Source organism: Zootoca vivipara, chromosome 5, assembly GCF_965207765.1.
Source record: "Zootoca vivipara chromosome 5, rZooViv2.hap1.1, whole genome shotgun sequence".
Lineage (NCBI taxonomy): Eukaryota > Metazoa > Chordata > Lepidosauria > Squamata > Lacertidae > Zootoca > Zootoca vivipara.
This window is the reverse complement of record NC_142588.1, coordinates 65,826,381-65,853,359: the sequence shown is the minus strand read 5'-3', so window position 1 is coordinate 65,853,359 and position 26,979 is coordinate 65,826,381.

Here is a 26,979-nt window from a genome sequence, read left to right as displayed (position 1 = left end):
TTCCTCCATCCAGGAAGCATTACTGGATTTCAAGGCAGGAGAACAACCACTCCAGGAGGATGAAAAGTAGGGCTGGTGAGAGGTATTGCACAGGAAAGTATGTGGCCTGGAGAGAGTACAGGGTACCAGGCAGAGAACCTGGAAAGTCACCTTCAGTCCCTGGATCTGAAATTCCCACCCCTGTTCTAAAGACACTCTCTTGTAGTGGTTGGTTGGGTGGCGACACTCACCTGGCCTCTTGTTGCCCTATCTCTGCTGCTTACCAGGAGGTAGAGGGGGAGGCAGCAGCAAAGTTAACATGGTGCAAACATGCCAGCAGAGTCAATCTTGTGTTCCCACAGATGTGTTTGTTCTGTGGCAACTTTGCTGCCAGCTGCCCCTCCAGTTCCCCCCTCCTGCTAAGCAGCAGCAGCAGCACACTTGGTAGGTCAAGTGAGCACCACCACACTGCAATATGGACCAACGGTGGTGTGGGTGCATGACTTGGGGCAGCCCAGTGCTTTCTTTTGGGTGTGCACCTCCACTTCCTTGTTCATTATACATATCATGGTTATTATTGGCATTGGGGCACCATACCTCAGCATCCAGAGAAAGCATTGGGGTGGGTGAGATTCTAGGGCACCTCATAGAGGACACTCTTATGTAGGGGTAAGTGTTTGGTTTGGGGCCATCCAAAACACAGTGTGAGGTATGCATGCCCAGATCCCTGTTCATTTCTATAGTCATTGGCTATTATTAACATGGTGTGCATGCTTGGCAGTACATTTTTCATCTTTGATTGTACCATGGTTTAACCACATGCCATTCTGGGGAAAGGTCTCACACAGGAGTGTAATCTGCCATACCTGGAATTCTTGCCCCATCTGCCTTGTCCAGTCGTACCTTGGATCCCGAACGCCTTGGTACTCAGACGTTTTGGCTCCCAAACACTGCAATCCTGGAAGTGAGTGTTCCAGTTTGTGAACGTTCTTTGGAACCCAAACGTCCTATGGGGCTTCCGCAGCTTCCGGTTGGCTGCAGGAGCTTCCTGCAGCCAATCAGAAGCCGTGCTTTGTTTTCCAAATGTTTTGGAAGTCAAACAGACTTCCTGAATGGATTCCGTTTGACTTCCAAGGTATGACTGTATAATAATTGGAGATGAGAAAGAACCGTTTTGTATTGAAGCCTGAAATGTTTAGTGTGCTATTGTTATACTAGTCTTATTCTTTGAAAAATGATGTCTTCTGCAATTATTTTAAAGTTTGTATGTATTTTTCATTATATTTAGTGTACTAAGTAGATGCATTTAAAATTGATCTATTTCAAAATCATTTTTTGCACACCTTATTTTTCCTTTGTAAATCTATAAGGTGGAGAATGGGTGGGTGTGTAGAAGGAGAAATGATTTCTGCAAACCCAGATTAATCAGAAGGACATGAGGGGGAAAGGGGGGAATGAAAATAATCTATAGGAGCAATGTGTAAATTAATAACGGCAACTAATATTTATGGACCTCATTATCTCAACGTGCTCATTTTTAGATGATTTTAAGTTACTATTAAAAACAGGCATAGCTAAAGCTAAGATTAATAATTTAAAGTTCAACCAGTTGGCATTTTTCAGATATGCAACTGCTATACGACTGTATTAGTTGAAGAAAGAAATGGAATTACTGAGGGTAATAAGATTTCACAGAGTAAGAGAAATTATACAGGAAAATGACTCTGTTAGATAAATCAGGAATGGTTATTAGGTGACTGCATATCAAAATCCTTACAGCTTCTCATTCTTTTCTCCACTTGATCTATCTATATATTTATGTGCATGCATACACATATCAGCGCTTCATTTGTGTAAGAATGATACCTCCCCTTACCCTTTAGGAAATTCAGCAAAATTATTGCTCTGTTTTCTCCACGAAAAGAATTGACTCATCAGCTTCAGCCCTACATGCCTATGGAAGGGGAGTACCCATTCTGAACTGAACATTTCAAGTTAGCCTGTGGCTTAGCACATTTCAGGGTAGTAAAGCCCCTATCATACCCACAACACACCATTATATCCTTCAGTGCACAAAGATATCCAGAGTTTTATTGACTTTTGTCTTCAGGGAGCCACTGGGAGCCCTTTATCTAATCTTGAGAAAGCTCTGTTACTACATCAACCTGTCTCCTAGTATTTGGAAAACATGCATATAGACTACTTGGCTGCAGTGTTCAAGATAGAGACCGTTGGCCAGTAAGCATAATTTGAGTGACTGATTGTCTCTCTCTCTCTCTCTCTATCAATCTGCTCTTTTGAGATTCATTGCTGTGCTGTGCTAGATATTGCTGTCAAAAATGCATCCGACGACCTCTATGGGAGCAAAGAGGAATCCATTCAAGGGAGAAGAACAAGATCTGATTGGTTGTGATTGACCAGATCTTGCTGGAACATTTTCTTCTGAAGTGTAAGCAAGTATCAGAAAGCCATTTCATATATTACAAAGAAACAGGGAAAGATGAACTGTGACACAAATAATGGTTCTAATGTTACATAGGAAATGAGCAAGGATCTCACAATAAGGGGTGCTATTCTCCTGCGATAAGATCTTAGAGCAAGGATGGGGAACTTGGAGACTTCTAAATGCTTTTGGACTCTCATTTCCATCAACCACAGTCTGAATGGCCAAAGGTCAGGGATGAGGGGAGTTATTTTCCACCATCATCTGGAGGACCAAAGGTTCCCCAGCTCTTTTGTAGAACCTCAGGCAACTTCCAAATGATTTTGCGCATGCAAAACCTATGAGTTGCACTTCCCACATTACATAAAAGGGATATAGTCAAGAATAAAGTGAGTAAATATCGGGTGCGTGACATTTGAAGCTTCATAAAGTCTGAAATAGCTCCGAGACAAAAAGATGGGTTCACATTATTTATTTATTTATTTATCAATTACTCAACATAGTATGTGGGGAAAAACTTTTTTTTAATAAAATGTTAAAATAAAAACAATAAATACGGCTAGTTTGATATGATCAGTGCATTCTGTTTTAGCACAAAACTTTATTTAACCTCACTGTCTCACAAATTTGAATCATGTGCAATAGGAATGCTTGGATGGCTTCATCATCTCTTTCCAAAACTAATTAAAGGATCGTAAATTATTTAAATTGGCACCATATATTCTACCAATTAAATGCAGAAAGAGGATGGCCTTTATGGCCATCCAGAGACCATTAGAAACCCCTCACCTGAACCTTCCAGCACACAACAGGAGCAGTTCGGCATCCAATTTCACCCATTCTCTCTCTACCTTCGGCAGTCAAGTTTTAATGCGTAACCTGTATTTAATCACAACCTTTGCCTTCTCTGCATAAGAGAATGTCAGGGAACCAAAATTTTATTGCAGCAGATTTATTTCCCTCCTGATAACCTCTCAAGCAAAAGGCAAATCAGAAAACCTGGTTTGATTTCCCTTTTCCACCTTAGACTAATAGAGCTATAACTACAGCCAGATCTATGCCTCTGCTAAAATTAAATCTACGGTACCTCTGTTGCCCAGTAAGTGCCTCCAACAGGACAAAATAAATCTGGGCAACTGGGAATAATGAAACCAGGCTGCAAAAGCCCTGAAATACCCACCAGTCTGCAAAAAACAAAAACAAAACAAAACCATGGCCTCTTCTTTCTGAGCTCCCTCCCTTGTATGGTGTAGAGCCACGGGAGTTAGTTTTGGCTCCCCTCCAAGCCCTCTTGAGCAGTAAAGCAGACCGCGCTGTTTGTGCACCCAGGAAGGCTCTTTAAAGTTCCTTCTAACCTTCAAACTATGATTTAGATTGGCTGGCTGACCTAACTCATTTCCTGCCACTCCATAAAACAGAAGGACCCAGCATTCAGATACTAGCCAGTGTGCTGAATGGCCTACTTTTGTGCGCGAAGCACTTTGCTGTTCATCATAAGGCTGGTGGCCTGCTGTGGAGGTGCTAAGTCACTGGAATTTTCTCAAGCTCTCTTTTGTCCATTGCTGTTTCAAGGTCAACAGCATAAAATACAAGCCAAGTAGAAAGCAGGGCCTGTCTGATTCCCAGGGAGTCTGTATTCAAGGAAGTGTGTACAGCAGAGAGGCAGTACATCATAGGCCCCCAGTGTACAGAAGGGCCTCTGCTGAAGAAATCTCTTAAAGCAAAATAAGCTTGTGATGAAGAAAGTTCAGGCAAAACAGATCTCTGCCATCTGGCATAGTAGATTTATAGGAGGCATGAAGATACCTAGAAGCTGAGGAACAATTAAAGAGGAGAACTTCAGACCTTCACCCCAAATATATAGATCCATTACAATGAACAGGCAGCTGTTTACACACTTTCATCCCCTACAACACCAGTGTTATGTATTCAGTGGCCTGTGATTGCCTGAGATTGAGTCTGGACGAAGGATTCTGAGCCCCTGTGTTCTGATTCGATGCACGATATCCAATCACAGAACATTTCAGGATGAGTTATGATTTGCAGTTTAGGAGTTTAGACAGCCAATCACGTTGTGAGTGGGAGTGGCCCAGGCCTTCGGAGATGTTTATAAGCAGTTGCTGTGCCCCTGTTGTCCAGTTGTTAGTTCAATAAAGGTTCTTGCTGTTATCACTGTGCCTTGCTTCATGGGACCCCACCTACACTTCAACCAGCATACCATATGCACTTTAATCTAGTAAAGGGACATGCTCAAGGTTCAGTTGTCAGTTCCAAAAATCCCCAGAGCATGGTAGTTAGAGGATGAGTTACCATGCTGTAACAGCAGTACAGATACGGTTGCCTTTGAAATATAAGCCATACCTGCCAAGTTGCTGTCGGAGAAATAAGGAACCAGGCGGAAGTAGCAGACCGAAAGTAGCACTGCCGCCATTTTGGAACTGGGCGGAGCATGCTCAGAAGTGACTTTTGATGCTGCTTTGCCCAGTTCCAAAATGGCCGTCGCGCCAGAAGTCGCACTGCAGCCATTTTGGAACTGGGCAGAGCAGCATCAAAAGTCACTTCTGAGCATGCTCCGCCCAGTTCCAAAATGGCCACCGTGCCAGAATAAACAAGAAAAAAAACAAAAAAATGGTTTTTTCAGCTAGGAACAGCTGGAAAAACGGGGATTTCCCGGGGAATACAGGAGACTTGGAAGCTATGAATATAAGCACATGCGGGAGTATTCATCACACGCAAGCTCACACACTTTCTCAGCCTTGCATTGCACATGTGATGTGTGTGGGCTGTGCAATGGAGGAAAAATGGGCACCAGAGTGTTGGGTGATGGAGTAGATGGAGAACATCTGCAACACAACCCTGAAGCCTATCATCTGAGGTGTCGCCATGGCACAAACAAAAGGTGGACTCATGTCTGCAGGGGGGCAGGCTGCCAGATACATTGAAGTGTAGGGTAGGAAGGGACCACAAAGGCCATGTAGTCCAACCCCCTGAATTGCAGAAATCTTCTACCCAAGGTGGGGCTTGAACCCACGACCCTGAGTTTAAGACTCTCATGCTCTACCAGCTGAGATATCCCATGTACAATGGAATCCTGAGCACTCCACATGGATAGCAGTAGGCAGTGGCCTGGGGAGGCACAGGGATGGCACACAGGATGAATGTGCGCAGCTATGCTCTCCCGTCTCCCACAGTTATACTTGTGTGTTCCTGAATGTCTGAATAGGACTATACATGACTCGAGAGGAAAAGGTTAAGCATTAGCATATTTGAAGCCTAGGGCAAATTCCACACTTTACCAGTTCATCTAAGTATACGCCTCTTTTTTAGCTCCCTTAATCAAAAACACTAAGTGCTTGTGCTTTTAATTATATCCTATGAGAAGAGTAATTTGGCATTATGCAATACACTTATTAGACTGACCTCCAGAAGAAGGCAATCAAAATTACATTAAAATGTTATCAATTTTCAAAGACCCATTCAAGCAGCAGTGAGGAGGTGGAAATACCAACCAGTTGCTAAATCTCTGATTTATACTTATCCGATATACTGCCAAGGGTTTTTATAATCTCATCCATGATCATATTTTCGGCAGATGTGTTTTTCTTTCTGATGTTTTCAATTAATTCCTTTTAATGAATTGTGCTGAATATTGATGAATGTGTGCTTTCATCACAATCTAATCACCGTGATCTGCTGCTGGAGAACGTATGCTTGGGTAAAAGTTTCCTGCCTCCGGTGGAAAGGTGCAAATTGTATGCTTTTACCTTTTAGAAACTATTATGCCACTAACCACCACCATCTCAAAGCATGTAAGGGCTGTTTTTTGATAAAGATGCATAGAATAATTTTGAAACATGCATGTGGAAAACTCTGGATGGCAGCTACTGGCTAGAACAGGGATGAGGAACCTCAGACCTGGCAGCTGAACCTCAGATCTCATGATCAAGTCTTTAGACTATACCCTGGCCACATCTCTTATCCGTGCCACAGCAGACCCTTCAAGTGTCCCTATTTTCCAGGGAAGTCCCTGATTTAGAGAAGCCATCCTGGTTTCTGATTTGATTCTAGAATGTCCCACTTTTCCTTAGGGTGTTCCTATTTTTATTGGAGAAATGCTGGAGGGTATGGAGTTATCTGACCCCCCAAGCCGTCTGAAGACAATCCTGTATAGGGAAGTTTTTAAAATGTTTAATGTTTTGTTATGTTTTTATATACTATGTTGGAAGCTGCCTAGAGTGGCTGAGGCAACCCAATAAGATGTGTGGGGTATAAATGGTAAAATTATCATTATGGAATGGGATGTCCCTATTTTCATTGGATAAATGTTGGAGGGTGTGCCACAGCCCTCACGAGCCCTGCTCCTCAAGTGTCTTTGCCAGACTGGAATCTGTCCTTGAACTCTGGTTTAGCAGGGTGGAGGAGGTGTGAATGAAATGTAGCATGACATGCTGATATATTGGTCAAAAAGCCACAGTTCCGTAACACAACAGGTACTGTCGTATGGAAGGAACATTAGAAAATGGGACAGAAGCTCTAGCATTGCAGTCAGGAAAACTAGCACAATATATCCCATGTCTGAATGCGCTCCTACTCTGTTCCTGGAAACTCACTGAATCTTATAAGGATGATCACTTTGATCCCTGTGACCAGTTCAAATGATGATGTAAAGAGGCCTGTAATGGCAATGGTGTTTTCCTGCACTACGGAGCTATTGTGAAGTGCAGTCCCCAAACCTGTTTGCTCAAAAGTGTAGTCCTCTGGTTTCAATGGACCTTACTTCCACGCATGTGCACAGTGTACACGAGATTGTAGCCAACAACTTTTAAGAAACTCCTGGTGGAGTGTGTAGAGGTTTGGCAAAATAATCAAGAGCTGTAGACATGCTTTTTTCCTCTAGCTATCAAAACTGATACTTCAGCTAGTCAGAAAGGGATCAGATCTCTTTTTACCCTTCATAGCACAGGCAAGGATTGAATTCCCTGGAGTTACAGTCCTTCTCAGTAAGATTATTATGTTCTCTCAATAGTTTGTTTTTTGCTATAGGATAGTGTATTACCCACCAAGTGGGCTCTGTTGGATTTTTCTAAATGGAAGTCCTCCTACTTTCCTGGAGTTATCACAACACGGACTCCTTGTACATTGAATTACTGAGATCTGGATATTCAGGTACTCTGTAATCAATGCATTGCTTCATCTGACAAAACGACAACAACAACCCCACAATATTACTACTCCTTAACTGGACACCAAAACCAAATCCTCTTTTGCTTATTTTCAGGTATGCCCAGGTCATTTAGAAAAAGAGGGCTTCTGATACCCATGACCTGACACATCAGGAATTACAGAGTCCTTGGAGGATGAACCGTATCTCCCCCACACACACACAAGTCAAGGACCTTGAAGAGCAGGCAAGGGCACCTGAGTCCAATGTTGATTATCCTTGTCAGGGGCCCTCTGGCTTGGCCTCTGAAGATGAACCCTGGATCTCTCAGAGAAGGTGGGGCACACCCCTCCCCAGTCCTCTAGAAAAGTCCTGCCAAAAGGTTCAGATCAAGGACAAAGAGTAATGACACATTATGTGACTATGGACCCAGAGTCATTTGTCCACTTGTGAGTAAGAGGGCCAGTCTTGAGAAAGCCATCAACGATACTCTTTCACCACCAGCAACTGTACTTAGGATGTGGTTTAGGAGGCCATAGTAAGCCTTCTAGTTGCTGGAGAGAACAGATCTCTTGGCCCCTTGTTCTTTGGTGCCTCGTTCCTGTATCTAGTCTCACTGCCTTGCTGTGTTGTGCCTTGAGCCCCTGATATATTGACCTTTGTTTGTTTGGGCTGTGCTGCAACTGCAACCCTGCCCTCCTTGACGACTACTTTGGTGGAAGGTTATATCTTCTGTAACTGGGACCCTAGGCCCTGAGGGCATTCCCTGGAACATGGCAGGTGTAAGAAATCATTCAGGAAGGGCAAGAAGGAGCAATCCTCATAGCCAGCCACCCTGTACTGTACAGCTGCAGAAGTCTCTTCCTCTGGCACCGTACAAGTCCTTCTTCACTAGCAGCAAAATATCAAGAGGTATAATATAGTAATATAATAACTCTGAAAGATGAGGAATTAAGAAATCGAAGCCTGAGTTTGCATCAAACAGAGGTGCCTCCTGAAGCAATCACAAGCTTGGCAGCCCTATAGACTGCCAAATTAAACCCATCAATGCTTGGACCCTATGCTCTAAGGTGCAGGCTCTGTGCCACTGGAACAGATGGGCCAGAGGAAGCACAAACAGCCAAGAGTCCTTTTATGTGCATTAAATATCTTTGCTGAGGATATAATTTCTGGCTTGGAACAATGCATTAGACATCTAGGTTCTGTTAAAGGTGCAATGTAATCTAAACTAGATTACACTTATTTAGGGGTTAAATAAAAAACACATGACTACACACAACTAATGATAGCAGTGACAGGCAAAATTCTTATTAATCCTAACATTTCTCTTTTAAAACATATGTATTTGAAGCCAAAGCACATATTCATGTCCAAGTTGGAATTCCACAGCCAGCAACTAGACAAAATTGGGGGGGGGGGGAAGACTGCAGGAATTTGACTGAATATTATCTCTTTTGCTCAGTTCGGTGCAGTGATGGGAAGCTGCAAATAGGCATGAGCTGTTATTCAAATGAGCCTTTCAGTATCAGCTTTGCACAGGACCGTGTGCACCTTATTGTGGTGCAGCCAGCTTGCGCCAGCTACTGAAATGGGCTTTCCAATGGATAAAAGCACTTACATTTGTGGCCCGTTTGTGAAATCTGCTTTTATGCTCAAAGGCATTACAGTATAGTAAACATAATAAATCACTGTTTGTGTGTTAATGGAGACTCTGTCCCATTTTAAATGTACTTGCATACAGAGACTTAATTATATGAAAGGCAACCTTTTGTGGGAGACAGCAGGTTCCAGAGGAGGGGACTTCATAATTAGGCTACAAGTCGCACAGGAAAGCCACAGATGGAGGAAGCATAAAGAAGGTGTCAGACTGCACGGCTTTCTCAGACACAGCAGAAGGCATTATTCCTTCAGAAGCTCTGTGGGCAGTGAGGACACCAAGAGAAGGAGAGATTGGTGTTAAGATTCAGGCAGATCACGCACCGTGCTGTGCGGGTGGTATCATTATCTAGTTTAATCGAAGCCTTCTATGAACCATACTTCCAGGTCTATGTAAAATGAGAAAGCAATATTTTGATTTATCTTTTGCAGAAGAATCCCTGTCTGATGAGGAAATAGTCGGTATGAGAATTTTTACAGATTTGATGAATGTTGCATTCTAGAATACCCCTTTAGTTAATTGCAAGTTATATTAGGAGTCCCCCATATGGTGGGTCAGACTCCACTCTGTAACATACTTAGCATAATGATTAATCCAAGCCTCATCTCGTTTTTGCATGCTATAGTACTGTATAAATAGTCACACTCCAAATGATCACTATTAAGCACTTACGTGAGATTAACAAAGAACATGTTTACTCTTTAGCCACAAGGACTATAAACACTAAATCAAATTCTTTTAAATCCCTTACCTGTCTTTACTTTGCTGGGCAACACAGAGACTCTCAGTTCTGTTCCTCCTTCTCTGCATGATGACTTCACCAACACCTCACATGGATGACCTGCAGTTCCTTGCTCTGTTTTAGGTGTCAATTATGTCACCAACTGTTTCAGGGTGAAAAGAAAGAAACATGAGATCCTGGAGGATTTGGCAGGTAATAATAACCTTTTCAGATTATTCATAAATAGTCCATAAGAATTGTGCCACTGACTGTCAATGTGGCAAAGTTGGGGGCAGAGGGAACAGCTTGTTGGTGCCTCTGCTAAAACCTTAGCAGATTTTTCCAACACTGGCACAAACACTGAGTAAAATCTGCCCAGTGCATTTGCACAGATGCCTCTCAGCAGACATAGACAAGTTCTGAAGGTCACTGATATTTTCTGATAATCACTACTGAATTGAGCTTTGGGTGCATTCTTGGCACCCAAATGCTAAAGAGAAGCATTGTACCTGCATTTGGACTGTGTACTAGCTTAAAATTGTGCCTCAAGTGCTATCCCTGAGAGACACTCCAGAATAATGCCATGCTTGATGGTATTGAAGACATTGAGATGTTCAACAGAACTTATCCTGTTCAATAGAGTGTCTTGGTTTACAGAGGGAGTCCTTAATAATAATGTTGTTGTTTAGTCGTTTAGTCGTGTCCGACTCTTCGTGACCCCATGGACCATAGCACGCCAGGCACTCCTGTCTTCCACTGCCTCCCGCAGTTTGGTCAAACTCATGTTTGTAGCTTCAAGAACACTGTCCAACCATCTCGTCCTCTGTTGTCCCCTTCTCCTTGTGCCCTCCATGTTTCCCAACATCAGGGTCTTTTCCATGGAGCCTCAGCTTCAGGATCTGTCCTTCCAGGGAGCACTCAGGGCTGATTTCCTTCAGAATTGATAAGCTTGATTTTCTTGCAGTCCATGGGACTCACAAGAGTCTCCTCCAGCACCATAATTCAAAAGCATCCATTCTTCGGCGATCAGCCTTCTTTATGGTCCAGCTCTCACTTCCGTACATCACTGTACTGGGAAAACCATAGCTTTAATTATATGGACCTTTGTTGGCAAGGTGATGTCTCTGCTTTTTAAGATGCTGTCTAGGTTTGTCATTGCTTTTCTCCCAAGAAGCAGGCGTCTTTTAATTTCGTGACTGCTGTCACCATCTGCAGTGATCAAGGAGCCCAGGAAAGTAAAATCTCTCACTGCCTCCATTTCTTCCCCTTCTAATTGCCAGGAGGTGATGGGACCAGTGGCCATGATCTTGGTTTTTTGATGTTGAGCTTCAGACCATATTTTGCGCTTTCCTCTTTCACCCTCATTAAAAGGTTCTTTAATTCCTCCTCATTTTCTGCCATCAAGGTTGTGTCATCTGCATATCTGAGGTTGTTGATATTTCTTCTTCCGGCAATCTTAATTCCGGCTTGGGATTCATCTAGTCCAGCCTTTCGCATGATGAATTCTGCATATAAGTTAAATAAGCAGGGAGACAATATACAGCCTTGGCGTACTCCTTTCCCAATTTTGAACCAATCAGTTGTTCCATATCCAGTTCTAACTGTAGCTTCTTGTCCCACATAGAGATTTCTCAGGAGACAGATGAGGTGATCAGGCACTCCCATTTCTTTAAGAACTTGCCATAGTTTGCTGTGGTCGACACAGTCAAAGGCTTTTGCATAGTTGATGAAGCAGAAGTAGATGTCTTTCTGGAACTCTCTAGCTTTCTCCATAATCCATAATAATAATAATAATAATAATAATAATAATTTATTTATACTCTGCCCATCTGGCTGGGTTTCCCCAGCCACTCTGGGTAGCTCCCAACCGAATATTAAAAACACAATTCAGCATTGAACATCAAAAACATTCCTAAACAGGGCTACCTTCAGATGCCTTTTAAAAGTAAGATAGTTGCTTATTGCCTTGACATCTCATGGTAGGGCATTCCACAGGGCAGGCACCACTACCGAGAAGGCCCTGTGCCTGGTTCCCTGTAACCTCACTTCTCACAGGGAGGGAACCGCCAGAAGGCCCTCGGCGCTGGATCTCAGTGTCCAGGCTGAACGATGGGGGTGAAGACGCTCCTTCACGTATACTGGGCCAAGGCTGTTTAGGGCTTCAAAGTTCAGCACCAACACTTTGAATTGTGCTGGGAGCCAATGCTGATCTCTCAGGACCGGTGTTATATGGTCTCGGCGGCCACACCCAGTCACCAGTCCAGCTTCTGCATTCTGGATTAATTGCAGTTTCTGAGTCACCTTCAAAGGCAGCCCCACGTAGAGCACATTGCAGTAGTCCAAGCAGGAGATAACTAGAGTGTGCACCACTCTGGTGAGACAGTCTGTGGGCAGGTAGGGTCTCAGTCTGTGTACTACATGGAGCTGGTAGACAGCTGTCTACAGAATTAACCTGCGTCTCCATGAACAGCTGTGAGTCCAAAATGACTCCCAGGCTGTGCACCTGGTCCTTCAGGGGCAGAGTTACCCCATTCAGGACCAGGGAGTCCTCCACACCTGCTCGCCTCCTGTCCCCCAAGAATAGTACTCTGTCTTGTCAGGATTCAACCTCAATCTGTTAGCCGCCATCCATCTTCCAACCGCCTCCAGACACTCACACAGGACCTTCACTGCCCTCGCTGGTTCTGATTTAAGAGAGGTAGAGCTGGGTATCTACCTCTCTCTTGATGATGAACACATATTGATGAACACCCAGCCCAAACCCCCTGATGATCTCTCCCAGTGGCTTCATGTAGATGTTAAAAAGCATGGGGGAGAGCACAGAACCCTGAGGCACCCCACAAGTGAGAGCCCAGTCTGTGAAGGGACAGTCTTGGCAGTCTGTGAAAGGACAGTCCTCTATTTGAAGGTGTCCTCTATATGAAAGCCTGTCTGTTCCTAAGCACCCTCCAGAGGGACCTGCAGCTCTCATTTTGTAAGGGGAGTGGGAAAACTTGCTATGAAAGCCCTTTGTTTATTATTATTATTATTATTATTATTATTATTATTAAATGTATTTCTGCAATGCATATACCTCGTAGTACCTTAGTCTCTAAGTAGTGAACAATGAGGTTTTAAAATACAATAAAGTCAGTTAAAACTAACCATAAAATCAGAAGCTTACGTAATATGCCTGCTGAAATAATAAAGTAGGGTTGTGCACAGACACCCTGATCCAATTTTGAGCTACAGCACAGATCACTACAAATTGATTCAGGACAGCCGAGTCTTCTGTGTTGTGATTTGTAACTGCTTCAACCCTCCCTCAAGGTATGCATCTCGAAGAAAGATAATGGGTGCTATTCAAGAAAGTGCTTTCAGAAATGCAAGGATTTCTTCTTGCACAAGGGATTTTCCTTCTCTCTCCCTGTGTGCTCCAGCGGAAACCCCAGAACAAATTTAGGGGAAAACTCAGGAAGAGAAGTCGTGTTGCACATACAAAAGTCTTTGCATTACCAGAATGTCTTCATTCACCCAATATCAGCTCTGTGAACTGAACTATAGTGTAGCAATCATGGCTTAAGTTACACCTGTCTTTTCTTCCTTCTAAATGGTGCCCTTGCTCACATTGACATATGTTTAGATGTCTCACACCATTTTTTAAAAAAATGTAATATTGCCTTTCTACATCCCTCCACTGTCTTAGCAGTGTCTAAAACAGCTTGAGCAAATGCTAGCACTGTTGAATATTACATATGAAACAGGGTGCCAAGTCTCATTCATCTTGGATTTATTTTTATGCACTTGCGTCGAGTGCAAAGATGTACGTCATATTTCATTTCAGCCATTTAAAATGTGACACACTTTCTCTGCAAATCTCTCTTACTGAGTTATTCACAACTGTGACTTTATTAGAAGGGTTGTGCTTAAATTAAAGTTGTGAGTTCTTCGAGAGACATGTTCAATTATATATATATATATATATATATATATATATATATATATATGCGCATTTCAAGCCGTTTGGTTAAATCCTTCTGGATGGCTTTATTTCTGTGATTCTTTAAAGAATAGGAGAGCCTATGACATTGGTTTCATCAAGTAATTCCACTTTCAGTGCTCCTCAAAAGATAGGACCCTTTCTCTGTTGTCATACAAGAGTTTCACACAAACTCACTCAATATTTCTTCATGATGAAAAATATTCGCTAGTGAACTGTGGAGAGCAAGACTTGGAGGAAATGTGTCGTCCAAATTAACAGAGTTTGGGGGGCAGACTTCTCATAGCATTTCGGCTCATTAAAAGCACAGGTCACGATGACCCAGATTTTGATCAGAAGGATATGTAATAAAAGGCCCTCTGGATCAGACCAAAGACCGACCAAGTGCAGCATCCTGTTTCCCAAAGTGACCAACCAGGTGCATTTGAGAAGCCCACAAGCAGGTCGTGGTGCCAATATTCCCCTCCCACTGTTCCCCAGCAAATTGCACTCAAAGGCATTGCCAGCAACAAGTCTGAGGGTCAAGGTGCCCTCAACTGTCTCCCCCATTGCTGTCTTGGTGCCCTCCTGAAGTAAGCTTATTGGGTAGAGAGGTATGGGTGTGCAGGACCGACAGCGGGTGCCAGCAAGCGCTAAACCTGCTGATGAGAAGAAAAAACATTGGCTGAAGTGGAGGCAGCAGCTGCCAACTTCATTTCCGCATAATGCCTTTGGACCCTGGTTTGGTACAAATTTGGGTCAAGGTCCAGAGGCATTAGGTAAAATCAACATGTTGGTGGTTGCAGCCCCCCTAGTCTGGGGCTAAGCATCAAAATGCTGGGCCTAAAAAGAGTTACTATGGTGCTAACAGTGAGTCTGTTTAGAGCAGTGTTTCTCAACCTTTTTTGGGCCACGGCACACTTGTTCCGTGAAAAAAATCACGAGGCACACCACCATTAAAAAAGTTTTGAAAATTAACTCTTTGCCGCCCTATATTATAATTATGACTGTAAGAAACACTTGCCAAATATTGCTTTCCGGCGGGTCAAGCTCATTGCGGCCACGGGCAGGGCGGGAGAAAGCGAGGCAAAGATGGGGGTGTGGGATAAAAGGAAGGAGGGGAGAGGGGAGCGCTTAGTGTTGGGAGAATGGCAGCTGGGCTGGAAGAGCGGCGGCGGCGCCTGCGCGCGCTCCCTCCTCGCGCGCTCTAGCTCTCCGCTGCCGGGTTGGCGCCTCGCAGTTTGCGAGCCGCTACCTGCACGCGCGCCCCCGCGCGCCTGCCTCGCCTTGCTGCGACTTGGCCAACTTTTCTGCCCACCAGCTCTCGCCTGCGCTCCTCCTTCCCCCCGCCCCCTCTCCCCCCTCCCACTCTCGGCGGCGGATCCCTTTACCTTGGGAGAGGAGGGAGCCTGGGCGCTGTACGGCGGCGCTGCTCTCTCTCGGGGGGTTTTCAGCAGCCGTAAAGCGGCGTGAGAGAGAAGCGGGCGGCTTTCCCTCAGTCTCCCTCCCAAAATTTATTTGCAAAAAAAGGGGGAGGCTCTGGCCGGCTTCCTGCAGCTAGAGCGAAAGGGGACCACGATGCTGCAAAATCGCCCTTCTCACGTCACGGCACACCAGCCAGCGTCTCGCGGCACAGTAGTGTGCCGGGGAACAGCGGTTGAGAAACACTGGTTTAGAGCCATGGTTCCCAACATGCAGCACATGCCCCCCAGGGGGGCAACTTGATTTTTAAGGGGGGCAATTTGAGAATGAGTTATTAACAGTGAGTGGCCTTTTAGGCTTCCTCCATGTGAATAGGAGTTCACTGTTTTAATAATAAGAATTACTGTATATGTCACAGGGAGGGGGGCATCAGGATTTTAGAGATGTTTAGGTGGGGCATGGCCAAAAAATGGTTGGGAACCATGGGTTTAGAGTCATGTTGCTTGTGATCCTGGGGGTAGCACATTAGGCATCATTATTTGTAGTTATTGATAGACTTGTCTTCCATGGACTTGCCCAATGTCCCTTTAAAGCCGTGTCAACTAGTGACCATCGCCACATCTTACGTCTGTCCTGAATTTCCTGCCAATTTGAGTATTCTCCATACTATTTCAAACTTCTTCATTCAGATCACTTTGGGTGGAAGTTGGTTTCCTTCCGTCTTCCTTGTCATAAACATTGGTACTGGTGCACACTTCCAAACCTTGACATTTTCTGTGCGGTGTCACTGAAGCAATCCTAGTAAAATGCTTTGAACAGAATATATTAGGTGCTGTTCAAAATTGCAGGCCTTTCCCCATTCAGAATTAGCAAGTGCCAGCATTTCACCATATATATGCAAAATAAAAAATAAAAATACATCACAGACACTTTTGAAGCAAGTTAAAGCCCAAGGCTGGACAGAGTCCAAGACTCTACGACAAATGCTACTCTTATTGCGCAGCCCATGTAGCTTCACAATGGAAGTCAATGAAGGGTGTAACTAAGAGCACAGTATGATCTATTAGTCTGCGTGACACAGAGGAAGCAGCTTTCAAAGACGGGAAGGTCATAATAAAAAGAGAACGTAGTGTTTCTTTACCAGACATAAATCAGGTAAGGGTTATTATGCAGCACTCATTAATTTATTTGTAGCTCCCTATGATCTATTCCCATGAACTTATTTGAACATTAATACTGCTTTCAAAATTAAGTGGAAAGGCAGGATCACTGAAATGTTACCAAGAGAATAAGCAAAGCTCACTTTTCCCTGAAACGTCTATGAGCCATCTTGAGGATAGAAACTGTAATGGAATGAAATACAAAATCAAGCTGATGTTAGAGGCTGGGCTAAGGTTACATAGCCCGCTAGAAGTAATGCTGGCCACTAACTTGGGTGGCTTTAAAAGAGGATTGGACATTGCCCTGATATTTTATGAGAGGTTGGTATATAAATGCTTTTATAAATAAAACATAAGCAAAAAAGGAAGGAAGGAAGGAAGGAAGGAAGGAAGGAAGGAAGGAAGGAAGGAAGGAAGGAAGGAAGGAAGGAAGATGACTTACAAATTGGTAAGTCTATCAGTGGCTACTAGCCCCAAAGCTATGTTCACTGTCTGAGGCAGTAAGCCTCTGCATACCGGTTGTTGAGAATCGCAGGTGGGAAGAGCACTGTTGCACTCAGGTCCTGCTTGCAGGATTCCCATAAGCATCCCAGTTGGCTGTGCGAGATTACATGGCAATACAGGTTGAATGCCAGAACAGAAGAAATGCCAGACAGCTGGCTGCTGTCTAGTACCTTCACAAAGCTAGTTGCATCGAAAATAATGGTCTTTGCATTTGGGGGAAATGCCAGAACAGGGAATGCAGGAAAGCTGCTTCTGAGTCCATGGAGCACAGCACTGAAGTGGATATTTGCAAGACATCATAACCCGGTTAAATTTCTGGGGATGGGGTTTCATGGCTCCATTTAAACTGCCAGTATTTTGTGGGCACTCAAGACTTGTATTTGACAAAGTTTCCATAGTCTAACTTTGTGAGAAGGTACTTTATCTGTCCCAAATCTTCCAACATTCAGCTTCATTGGATGTTTGAGTTTGAGTGTTATAAGAGAGGGAGGAAAACTTTTCTCTGTCCACTTTCTTCATGCCATTCATAATTTCATGAGCTTACCTTGTTACCTCTTACTCTCCTTTTCCCTAAAAGCTAAGGAGTACCAAACGCTGGGAACTTAATGACTCTGAAAAATTTAGTAGAATCAGCAAACGTGACCACTTCACAGCTTATCCCTAACTCTAGATTGTGAACAAGATAAAAATCACAGGTCCCAATACCAATCCTTTGGGGATTACAGTTTCTGCATCCATCTATTTAGAAAACTTCCCATTTATTCGTACTCTCTGCTTGCTGAGACTTAACCAATTTCTGACCCAGAAAAGGACCTCTCCTTTTATTTCATGACAGCTCAGCTTACTCAGAAGTCAATCTGAGGTACAATAGTGTGTGTTCATCTGCAGAAGCCTGAATCTATTTGTTCATTCTACAATTTATCTCCACCCCTCCGATGCTCAATCAGCATTCCCAGGGCAACCAACAAACTCTACAGGAGGGGTGGCTAACTCTGCAGCCCTTGAGGTGCTGTTGTGCTCCACCCTTCTCCGTCCCAGCCAGCATGGCCAACAGTAAGGAATGATGAGAGTTGTAGTTCAGCAACGTCTGGAAGGCCATAGTTTTAGTCTGTGCTCTAGGGGCTATATGTGAAGTTACAGGATGAGACAATAACCAACATACAGTCTGCCTGTTGCAGGTAGCAGCAGTACTGCAATTTGATGGTGGCAGGGTTTTATGACCTTTATACGAATTGTTCTGTTAAAGATTTGGTGGAAGAATCCAACAAGATAAACAAATATGCAAGTCTATATGCAAATGCCATGCTTGCATTTTTAACATATGGCTAGATGATTTATGTAACTGAATTAAAATGATGTTTCATGATTTGGTCTTACCTACATGCAATAAAGAAAATGTGCTGTATTCTCCCCAATTCATTTAATTATACTCTTGGCACATCACCATGAGCAATAAAACTCTGCAGTGCTGAGATTGTAGATGTGTCATGTCTCTTCTTTACCATAATTTGCTTCTACTGTACTGAGTAAAATCAAAGTCATTTCATCATTAGTAAAATCACCACTGAAGCAAGCTGGGGGCCAAAAAAACCTTCCAACTAATATTTAGTCCAGATTTGTATCATTTTTGTGTTTTCTTAATGTAAACAAAAAGTTGTTTTTTCCTGATTTTCTGTTTGCTTGATTGTTTTTGGTATTTTTAAAAAGTTTTTCTTAATGAAAATCTCTGGATGGATTTGTCTGCAATTTGACTAGCCTAATTCCCTCTCGCGTGCTCTGGTCCATGGGGTCACGAAGAGTTGGAACGACTAAACGACTAAACAACAACAACAATTCCCTCTGGAGGGGCTTCTTTGCTTGCAAATTTTATCCACTTATGTCAAATAAAACAAAGTTTTCATTTTTAGAAAGCAGGGGGACACAACTTTGGATTTAATAGTTACTTTAGGTGGGCCAGGCCAGGCTGTGTGGCCTACATGGCACTCTCTTGCAGCAGAGAGGAATGGCTGTGGGCTTTAGGTGGAACAACCAGGAGGGTGCCATTGCTGTTCTCAAGCATCTCAATTTGAGAAAGAGAGCAGCACATGCAATATGTTGATATAGATGAGGCAAGAGGTGAGGGAAGGAAAGAGATGGGTGAAGGAAATGGTGTGGTTCAGAGAGAAAGTACTGGAATAATTCTCCAAATGTCCATGGACCTACATCACAAAGAGTTATGGCCATTTGACTTTACCCAAAACTTCAGGTGCAGCCTCAATTAAAGGATAGGTTCAACTGAAACCAAGCTATGTTTCTCGACCAAAATCACTGATTTAGGACTGATCTCAGCAATGCTAAGAGATTAAAATAAGCAAGACCATACAAAAAAAATCTTTGAGATTCCATCTCACTTTGTAATTATTTGATTCCTGCTACAGCCGAGGGCAATGATGTATAAAGAAGGGTTAGCAGAACACAGAGCATTATAATCTCTCAGCAGCAACAGCTATAGCAGCAACAGATGCTATAGAGTGCTATTGTTTAGCAATATCTATTTCTTGCAAAGGTTAGATACTTTCATTTCAAAGAAGTTAGAGGTGGAAAAATTAAGGTTTATCCAGGCAGTCATGCAAATACAATCACCTGGGCATAATACTCAAAATGCCCTTAAGTGTTTGTGATCTCAGAGTTCAGATCAGGGTCTCTTGCAAAATAATCTCCTAAGGATTTGCTTGTTTCTTCAGCAGTTTCTTACACCTTCTCTCTGGTAAGGTCATTTGCAAGGAGAAATTTTTGCAGTGGGGAAAAAAACGTCCACAGGAAAGGAAATAAGAATTTCACAGAGAGATGTGCAACACAGGAGCTATGAATTAAGAGCAGACAACCTCCTGGAGAGGGAAGAACAATTGTGCTGCTGGAATATTTATTTTACTTACTAACTTACTTAATTATTTAATGAATTGAAAATGTCTGCCTGGCTCCATCCAAAGGGTTGAGAGGAAGCAAGTATTTTAAAATAAGCACCTACATTAAATATCTGTTAAAATCAGGCACACAAAATCAAAACAAAACATGTGTTTAAAGACTTGACTCTTTGTATTTATGCAGAGATCTCCGTAAGATACGAAAGACCGAAAAGAAGCCGCTGCTAGGATAAAAAATGGAGAAACCTTAAAGGGGAAGCAGATGGGCAATGAATAGAAGTTAAGGGATTTGACCATCATTTGTGAACAAGGAAAAGGTTGTATATACAAAATGTTTAACAGCAGATTTATCATATTTGGGGTGGGTGGCATCTTTCATTCATTAAGTTTTGTCTACTTATGGAAATGTCGCATGACCTCTCCAAACATGTGAAAGAACAACATGTGGGTATCATGTACAGCATGAATTGGTGTGGGGTGCAGACATTGGGGACACCCAAATTCTTTTTAAATGTATGGACAGGGCTACTGAACTCCATGCATTGTTTTAAATATAGCAATTTACAGCAATGTTTATGAAGGGAATGTAATGCACCAGCAAGATGTTGTTGTTGTTGTTGTTTGTTGTTTAGTCATTTAGTCATGTCTGACTCTTCATGACTCCATGGACCAGAGCATGCCAGGCACTCCTGTCTTCCACTGCCTCCCGCAGTTTAGTCAAACTCAAACCAGGAAGATAGTGGCAATCAAAGTGGTGCCATCTTGCAACATGGCAGGGAGCAGGATGGATGGTGGGAGGAGCCTGAGCAAAGGTCACATCTTTGAATGGAAATGTTGACGTTCACAGCTATCCAAAGCCATTCAGAATTCCAAGCGCCAATTCATTTCAGCTTCTGACGTTCCCCGCAGTCGGCTGTGTGAATGATTGCCAACCAACACAACCGGGCAGCAAGTATGTGGAGTTAATGGCATCACTTTCTGTGCCAAAGGAAGGCAATAAAACACTGGAGGCACACTTGGCAGGAGGGAAGGAAGTTCTGGAAAGACGGAAAATAAAAAATACGCTCTGCGCACAACAAAAAAATTGCCTGCCAATGCAATTTCTGAGTTATTTCTGTATTATATTGACAAATATAGCCTTCCTTTGCCTGCCAATATAAAACAGTCCAAGAGTCCTCATTGAAGAGGCTTTGTTTTAAACTCAGGCATTAGCATTAGACCTTTTCTGAGGTCTAGTGTGCTCCGCTTGTAAAGCTTTGATTACTCCTAATCTGCTGTTATTGGTGAGAGGAGAGCCAAGAAGGTGCACTTTTGTTTTCATAGCAGAGCTTACACATGCCCTGCATGAGTATCAGCCTCTTAGCTGGCCAAATGAAGGCTGCATCTGTCTCAGCGAAGACACGGTGCTCCCTCCGAAGGCAGCTCTTGCAGGGCATATTCTTAATGTGGTTTGATGTCCTTCCAAACGCAAGAGATTAAGTCACCAGGAAGCACGATCCTTCCATATCCAATCCCCCCTTTTCAACGGCATTATTTTGCGATGCCATTAGATATCGGTAGCGAGGCTTGGCAGGCATACATACGTCTGTTTAATTGCCTTAAAACTATTTCCCTAGCAATATCATTAATAACACTAAGCCCAAATTGGATTAAGCATTACACCGCTATAAAGTTAATTCACTGTGATACTAATGAAATGTCATGTGCAGCTTCCTGTACGTCCAAGTGAACACTCATTGCTAAGGTTTAAATCAATGGCCTGTTCAGCTCCCATCCTTCGAAAGTATTGTTCTTATTGCTGCCAGGTGATTTTCATTAGCGCAGGCAGCTTCGCTTTCTCCAGCTTTAAACAAGAAAGGGTCGTTTTCAGATGCAGTGATAAACTTGCAGTTATAGCTGTACCGGCGACGAGTAGGGATTCACATGGCTGAATACATCATCATGTCCTCGCACATAGAGATGTCAGAGAAATTGCTGGGTTGGAATTTTTCTCCCTGACATCTAGTTTTCCAAGTTCAGGGATTTATTTATCCATTCATTTTGCATGGGGGAGCATTCAGTCATGTGATCTGAAATGCCAGAGTTCAAAAAAACAGGCTTACTTCTTCCTCATCTGCTGTTTGTAAGAACTGGGCCTTACAGAACTAGCTTTGCAGAAACTGCAGCCCGCTCCTTTGATGCCCCGCGCTTGTGTTGCTGACATAGCTCATAAAGTATTGAGTGCAAGTGCCAGGTCACTCAACTGTGACACATAACCATCAGACTTTTGATGGTGTCTCAAATTTGCTGGAGTTCTTGGCTTCTCGCCTGCAGTCAGCCACTTGTATACATCTGCCGTCGCGCACAGGATTAAACATTTTATTGCAAATGTCTGAAAACGTAGGTTTGGGGTAGTGTGCAAAAAGGATGTGTTGATGACATGACATGCCAGACGTGGGCAGAAAGAAGACATGGGCAGCCATTTCAAACAACAGTCACAAGATCAATGGTTGCCTGAATAGACCCTAAGATTGTGGGGGAGGGGGAGAAGGGGCAATAAATCGAAACCTAATATAGGACAGTTGGGGAATGGTGAAATGTATGCGGTTTTTTTCCTGAAAGGACATTCAAAATAGCTTGAACAACAACAACAAGTTTATTATTTAGACCCCACACATCTGGGTGGCTTACAGCATATATAAAACATAGCAAAATATCAAACATTAAAAACGTCCTGATAAAGGGCTGCCTTCAGATGTCTTCTAAAAGTTATGTAGTTCTCTATCTCTGTGTGACATCTGAAGGGAGGGCATATCACAGGGACGGCGCCAGTTATAAATGTACATACTGTACATACAATTATAACCGTCAGTACATAAAACAATAAAGAGCAGCAATAAAACTATGAAGCAGTTGTCATAGAAACATCAGTCATGGACCAATTTAAGAACAGAAGTCAAAAGATAACCCTCCCAACCTTCCATTATGGTGGTCCTTTTGTATCCCTCCTCCATCCCTGTTATCCCTGTTATCCATCCCTGTTATCCAATACCAATGAGACGGAAACATGGAAGGTGCCTAAAGAAGCCAGGCTGGCTATCTAAAGAACTTTTGACTGAGTTAAGATTTAAAAGGGATATGTACAAAAAATGGAAAAGGGGGGAAATCTCCAGAGAGGAATTCAAACATATAGCCAGCACGTGTAGAGACAAAGTCAGAAAAGCTAAAGCACAGAATGAACTCAGGCTCGCCAGAGAGGTTAAAAGCAACAAAAAGGGCTTTTATGGGTATGTCCGTAGCAAAAGGAAAAACAAGGAAACAGTGGGGTCACTCAGAGGAGAAGATGGTGAAATGCAAACAGGGGACAGAGAAAGGGCAGAACTCCTCAATGCCTTCTTTGCCTCAGTCTTCTCCAAGAAAGAAAAAAACGCCCGACCTGAAGAATATGGAGCAGATGATTCAGCAGGGGAAACACAGCCCAGAATAAGTAAGGAGGTAGTACAAGAATACTTGGCTAGTTTAGATGTATTCAAGTCTCCAGGGCCAGATGAACTACATCCAAGAGTATTAAAAGAACTGGCAGAGGTGATTTCAGAACCACTGGCAATAATCTTTGAAAATTCCTGGAGAACAGGCGAAGTTCCAGCAGACTGGAGGAGGGCAAATGTTGTCCCTATTTTCAAAAAGGGGAAAAGAGAGGACCCAAACAATTACCGCCCAGTCAGCCTGACATCAATACCAGGAAAGATTCTAGAGCAGATCATTAAGCAAACAGTCTGTGAGCACCTAGAAAGAAACTCTGTGATCACTAAAAGTCAGCATGGGTTCCTGAAAAATAAGTCATGTCAGACTAATCTGATCTCATTTTTTGACAGAATTACAAGCCTGGTAGATGAAGGGAACGCTGTGGATGTAGCCTATCTTGATTTCAGCAAGGCCTTTGACAAGGTGCCCCATGGTATTCTTGTAAAGAAGCTGGTAAAATGTGGGCTAGACAATGCTACCATTCAGTGGATTTGTAGCTGGCTTACTGACCGAACCCAAAGGGTGCTCATCAATGGCTCCTCCTCATCCTGGAGAGTAGTGACTAGTGGGGTGCCACAGGGTTCTGTCTTGGGCCCAGTCTTGTTCAACATCTTTATCAATGACTTGGATGATGGGCTTGAGGGAATCCTGAGCAAGTTTGCAGATGACACCAAATTGGGAGGGGTGGCTAACACCCCAGAGGACAGGATCACACTTCAGAATGACCTTAACAGATTAGACAACTGGGCCAAAGCAAACAAGATGAATTTTAACAAGGAGAAATGTAAAGTACTACACTTGGGCAAAAAAAATGAAAGGCACAAATACAGGATGGGAGACACCTGGCTTGAGAGCAGTACATGTGAAAAGGATCTAGGAGTTTTGGTTGACCACAAACTTGACATGAGTCAGCAGTGTGATGCAGCAGCTAAAAAAGCCAATGCAATTCTGGGCTGCATCAATAGGAGTATAGCATCTAGATCAAGGGAAGTAATAGTACCACTGTATTCTGCTCTGGTCAGACCTCACCTGGAGTATTGTGTCCAGTTCTGGGCACCACAGTTCAAGAAGGATACTGATAAGCTGGAACGTGTCCAGAAGAGGGCAACCAAAATGGTCAAAGGCCTGGAAACGATGCCTTATGAGGAACGGCTTAGGGAGCTGGGTATGTTTAGCCTGGAGAAGAGAAGGTTAAGGGGTGATATGATAACCATGTTCAAATATATAAAAGGATGTCATATAGAGGAGGGAGAACGGTTGTTTTCTGCTGCTCCAGAGAAGCGGACACGGAGCAACGGATTCAAACTACAAGAAAGAAAATTCCACCTAAACATTAGGAAGAACTTCCTGACAGTAAGAGCTGTTCGGCAGTGGAATTTGCTGCCAAGGAGTGTGGTGGAGTCTCCTTCTTTGGAGGTCTTTAAGCAGAGGCTTGACAGCCATCTGTCAGGAATGCTTTGATGGTGTTTCCTGCTTGGCAGGGGGTTGGACTGGATGGCCCTTGTGGTCTCTTCCAACTCTATGATTCTATGATTCTATGATTCTATGACCTAGAAACTGCAGTAGTCGTAATTGTTGTTATTGTTGTTGTTGTTGTTGTTGTTGTTGTTGTTATATTTATATGCTGCCCATCTGACTGGGTTTCCCCAGCTACACTGGTTGGCTTTCAACAGATATAAAAACATAATAAAACCTCTAACATTAAAACCTTCCCTATACAGGGCTGCCTTCAGTTGTCTTCTAAAAGTTATTATTTATCTCCTTGACATCTAATGGGAGGGTGTTCCACAGGGTGGGTGCCACTACTGAGAAGGCCCTCTGCCAGGTTCCCTGTTACTTCACTTTTCACGGTGAGGGAACTGCGAAATGCCCTTGAAGCTGGGGTGTATGCATTTTTTGACTACATTACTATCCCATGTTTCCTCCAAAGAGCTCAAGATGATATACATGGCAGGCTAGGAAAATACTGTGGTTGGCTCAAGGGTTACCTTCCTCTTGGCACAGAGAAGTCATAGAATCCTCTTCCATGCTACAGGAAGATTCTTCATACAATCCACACATATATTTAGTGAATGTTCATGCTTTAGAGTGGAATCCCAGCAGCAAGCTCTATAAAAGCTGCGCACAAAAAGGGTACTCATGCATTATTTGTACATGCATTGGGACCATACAAATGGCCATGTCAAACATGCGGATCAGGAGTGGGGCTTGCCACTATAATCTCACCTCTCCTGACCCCTCTCCCTTCACTGCCCCTGCATTCATAAATGAGAAGAGTGATTTCAAAGTTGCATGGACAGGATGTTAAGCCTGTCGTTGGAATGAGGGGGGACTAGATGAGCTCACTGGGGTTCCTGCCAGCTTTGTGACATGGAACATAGACGTGTTCTGGTTTGTGCTATCACAAACTCTATGGTGAAGAAAATTTGAAGAGGAGAAGGAAGTATGCCATAGATGCCACTTAAGAACTTTTTAGCATTTAGCATTTTATGAACATATATGTTATTAATGCACATGAAAGAGCAGTTTGTTTAGATCGATGGGTTGATATACAGTGATGGCATCAAATAAACATCCTTTCCTCCTCTGCCCTTTCGAGTGGATATCTATAGTTCTGAGTAAGAGAGAGAATTAAAAAAGGAAAACACTTTAAAGTATTTGCAGGAAGCACAACATCCAATTGTCTCCCGTTCTTGCGCCTCTTCCATGTCATTTTTCCACGGCAATTATTCTTTCATCATGAATGATTTATCAAACCTTGTCAACTCCACTCTCCTCCAGACGATCTAAGGTTGTGGGTCATATAATAAACTGCTCCACTGCCACTAGGCACTATAAAATTGCAAAGAGACAGTTGTTCCAAATGTCACTCAGCTCTTGACCAGAGGCAACGGTCAAAGATGACCTTTGAACTTAGCCAGTGACAAAAGATACAGTGTGTGGCATTGCCTACAGAAAAATGTGATGGTATTGCAGCTTCTAAATTTAACTCCACACTTACGTGTCAAGATTAGTGAAAGCTTTTAGAGACTAGATAATAAAATCTCATGTTTCACCCCCAGGACAGAAATTTTAATTAAGGCTCTTCCTGGAGGAATTGATAATGGTGACTTTTCCTAAGTTGGGAAGAAAGTCCCAAGATATATGAGTTTAAGATATAGACAGACGCTAATTTAGAAAACTGTAGTGCCTGGCAAATAGGATTACAAGTTTTTGATTTAGCACTTCATTAGTTGTAAGTTGTTCTTCTTCTGAAATGGCATTGCTATTGCTGATAGCAGATGTCTGTAACTGCAGTGCTGTTTGAACAAGTGTTAAAATGTTAGCCTTCCTTAAAGGCATTTTGGAGTTATGAGTCAAAAAGAAACTAAGGAACTGCCATAATGAAGCTGTTCAAGTCAACAGCAGAGGTAGTGTAAACTGCTTATTATGTTGAGCGGAGGTTGTGCTCAGAAGCACAGCTGTGAATTATTGATGAAAATAGCACAGGGATTCCTGTCAGCTTCTGCTGGATGGATAATGATCAGATGTGCAACAAATAAAGCAAATTAATGGCATCAATGGTTA